General features: G+C 37.9%; 1 non-coding gene across 1 annotated transcript; it reads left to right on the top strand.

The window, feature by feature from the left end:
• Positions 1–2,597: 2,597 nt before the first annotated feature.
• Positions 2,598–2,761, top strand: LOC132541505 (U1 spliceosomal RNA). Its single transcript, XR_009552670.1, has one exon. It is a non-coding gene; the product is annotated as a U1 spliceosomal RNA (small nuclear RNA).
• Positions 2,762–4,197: the final 1,436 nt, after the last annotated feature.

Here is a 4,197-nt window from a genome sequence, read left to right on the forward strand (position 1 = left end):
ACAAATCTATCTGGTAATTGTATGTTGCCATCTTCCTTACTTTACTAGCCATAATTCATTTTGTTCCTCCTTTTTAGAGAGAGAAGGAGAGACACCACAGCATGTCTCCACTGCTTGGGACACTTTCTCCATGCCGATGCTCCCATGTGGTGGCCAGCCACTGGAACCCAGGCCCTCACACATGGTAAAGTGTCTGCTCTACCAGGGGATTTATCTCATCTCCCAGTGAGGGAATGTCTGTTTTAAGACAAATATCAATGTCCCTAAAAACCAGAAGGGCTGTGAAAAAAATGTTACATGTCAAAACTTAGAAAAAGATGATAATTCAATGTATTACCTGGCCTAGATTCTATAGTGGATATGAAATATGCTACAAAAGTTATTATGGAATCAATGTTAAGAATTGTAGGGCAAGCAATAGATTACTTCTGTACTGTTACTTAATTTACTGAAGTTGATCATACAGCTATGGATGTACAATACACCTATTAGAAAACCCACAGTGAAGTAGTTAGGATTAAATAATTAAAGAACCATGTGATGTACAATTTATCCTTAAATTGTTAAGAAGACAAACTGATAGGGGAAAAAAGTGGAGGAAGGGAGGGATAGTGAGAGAGAGAAGGAAAAGAAGAGGGGGAGGAGGAGAGGAGAGAGAGGGAGAGGGACAAAGAGTATAGAAAATGGTCATATTTGTGGGTGCTTTGAACTATTGCTATTTTTGCATTTTTTTCTGGAAGTTTAATAAATTCAAATTTTGTTGTTGTTTTCTTTTGAAGACATCATGTTAAGTGAGATAAGCCATAAAGAGGACAAATACCAAATGATCTCACATATAAGCAGGACTTAATAAATAGGGACAGGGAGAAATAATGCGAAGTGAAACATGGACTGTGCATGGAGCATTGCATCAAAGCAAAGGACTATCGGAAAGGATGGGAAGAAAGTGAGAAAAAGGAACTTTGGGGTCATGGTGCACAATGAAATTGTATCCATGTGTCAATGGTCAATGACTGAACGGTAAAGCATTAACCTCCTCAAAAAAAAAAAAAAAAAAGTTCAAGTATTTTTCAGAGATATAGTCACAGACCAAAATGATACTATGGGCAATGTCTGATCAAGTATATCCCAAATATTTTTAAAATATCCTATGATGGTGGTAGCACATCAGGTTCAGAGTACACATTATAGTCCACAAGGACCCAGGTTTAAGTTCCTGGTCCCCACCTGCTTCATGAGTGGTAAAGCAGGGCTGTGAGTGTCTCTCTGTCTCTCTCCCTTTCTACCTCCCCCTTCCCTCTCAATTTCTCTCTGTCCCTACCCAATAATAAAAATAAATAAATAAATTTTTAAAAAGATGTCATGAAAAAGGCAGTGTTTAAAGAACATTTAAAACACAAAATTAAAAAAAATTTTGAGCATTTTTTAGAGTTTTTCTCATGTGAAAATACTGTGAACTTCTGGTAAAAGGCTTTCCTTGATTTGCCAAATAGATTTGAGTTGTGAATTTTTTTTTTTATCAATCCACCTATTATCCTTTTCCTTCTTACCTAGTCTTCTTGAGTCACAGGGAAATAACCAGACATCACAGGTGATAGACTAGTTTAGTTTTGTCCAAGGGAATGTAACTTGCAAATAATAATAAAAGTATCAAGAATGTCCTAAGTACTTAGTATATGCTAGTGATCTAAATGTATTTTTTCTTCATTGTTACTCTCATAAAGTTACTGTTATCTCTTTTCAGTGGATACAGCCTAGAGAGGGCCTGTGATTTGACCACCAGTGCACATTATCAAGGCCGAAAAGACATGAACCCAATCTGCTGGACTATGAAGATAGGAGTTTCACCTCTACACTATCTTGTCAGACTAGGTTCAGCTCCAAACTTGGGATCTTCACATACAGTTTAGATCTCTTATTCTGTGACATTCATTAAGTGATTTATTTTCTATATGACTTTTATAGTCAAACAGTTGAATCTACTAATTATAATGTTCTTTCATTTTTGTAGCCTTTATTTTTTGAAAGATTTTACTTATTTATTAGTGAGAAAAATAGGAGGAGAGAAAAAGAACCAGACATCCCTCTGTACCTGTGCTGCCAAGGATTGAACTCAGGACCTCATGTTTGAGAGCCCAATGCTTTATGCACTGTGCCACCTCCCAGACCACCTTTATTTTTACATTTTAGAATGAAAAGTAAATTGTATACATTTTCTTTTTAAAAATTTTTTTAATATTTATTTTATTTATTTATTCCCTTTTGTTGCCCTTGTTGTTTTATTGTTGTAGCTATTATTGTTGTTGTCATTGTTGGATAGGACAGAGAGAAATGGAGAAAGGAGGGGAAGACAGAGAGGAGGAGAGAAAGATAGACACCTGCAGACCTGCTTCACCACCTGTGAAGCGACTCCCCTGCAGGTGGGGAGCCGGGGTTGGAACCGGGATCCTTATGCCGGTCCTTGTGCTTTGCGCCACCTGCACTTAACCCGCTGCGCTACAGCCCGACTCCCCTGTATACATTTTCTAACATACACATGTATCATTTATCTTAAAGAACAGGAAAGCACACAGTTTAACTTTAAAAATTCTAATAATGTGCTTACCTGGTAGGGTAGATACCTTGATCACGAAGGTGGTTTTCCCAGGGCGAGGCGGATCCAAGGCACTCCAGATGTGCTGACCCCTGCAATTTCCCCAAATGTGTGAAACTCGACTGGGTAATCTGTGGTAGTGGGGGACTGTGTTCGCACCCTCCCCTAAAAAAATAAAAAGAAAAATTCTAATAACTACATTAATTGTATATAGTTCTCTCTTTCTTTTATCTGACAGGGCAGAGAGAAATTGGGAGGGAAGGAGGAAATAGAGAGGCTTGAACCCCAGCCCTTGCATATAACATGTGCCCGACTAGATGCACTACTGCCCTGCCAGGTATGTTGCTTGAAATCTTGAAATTCTCTGAAGAAATCATTGATAAAAATGATTTCTAAATATCAGCTGTAAGCACAGGGAAACATTGTCTAGGTTACAAGATCAATATTTCAGTCCCTATGAAAGGCCTAGACCAAGAAGCACGGCCATTAAATTCTTAGTCGTTTCAAGTTGCGATAAACCTAAGAGAAGGAAGTTGCAGTGCCATGTCTATATGCAGAGAGAAATTGAATTTAAAATTATTTTTAGTACTAATTAATTTCTGAAATTAGTTGCACATCGGCCTAATTTTATTTCCACTTATAATTTTCAAAGTGTATTCATGATAGGCGGTCTTCTTATTTCACACTCTAACGCAAGTTCTAAGCAGCTCCTTACTCTGGTATGTATGCGGCAAAAAGATTATGTTTCTTAGTAATGAGGGATGATGGTCTAGGTGACAGGGCTTGTGTTAGTGCCCACTGAGGTAGAAATTGACAGCTTTCAGACTGCAGCCTCCTCTGCTTGGCTTGTCTGAAAACTGTTCCACCTAAGTGACAGTTTGCCAGCTTGCAAAGTGACTAGACATGAGCAGCTGAGTGTTTAAGAGAACAATGTTGTAGATTTCAGTTACTGTTTATTTTGCGAGATTAAGTTTATCAATCAAAATCTACCAGGAGCAGAGTCAGTGGAAGAGCCAGTTAAAATGGTGAATTCATATAACAGCTGTGGATTCTTAAAGAGCAAAATTAAGTGTCGACACTCTCATACACTCAAAATTATAAAGCCCTGACATGATTGATTGAAATTACAACTGTATCCAGTGATTAGATCAACTCTTTGCGAAGGATTGGAACCAGCATCTAATCACAGAGAACACTGTGTCTGCCTCTTTCCTGCCCATTTATTCCATATCATTTTTGACCACACTAAACCTGTCAGTTTTCACTGCTGTGAGTAAAGACTCAATGTTCTCCCAGGTTCTGTTTTTTCTGCTTCTTGTGCTATTTGTCTCTCATCTTCCAAAAACAGCCTACTTTTTAAAAAAATATATAATTTAATCTTGTGCAAGCATTACTTCCTCTGCTCAAGTTCTCTCTAACCTCCAACTTCCCTTCCACAGTCATAGTCACTGTTCTTTCACTTGTCAATATTTTTACCACTTTTATATCACTGCCTGTATCAATATTGTACAGAGTCACAATGATGTGTTTATGGGGGATGATGTACCCAGTAGAGTGCATGCACTAAACGATGTGCTTACAGTTAAATCTCCTTCATTATACTG

This window comes from Erinaceus europaeus, chromosome 11, assembly GCF_950295315.1.
Source record: "Erinaceus europaeus chromosome 11, mEriEur2.1, whole genome shotgun sequence".
NCBI lineage: Eukaryota > Metazoa > Chordata > Mammalia > Eulipotyphla > Erinaceidae > Erinaceus > Erinaceus europaeus.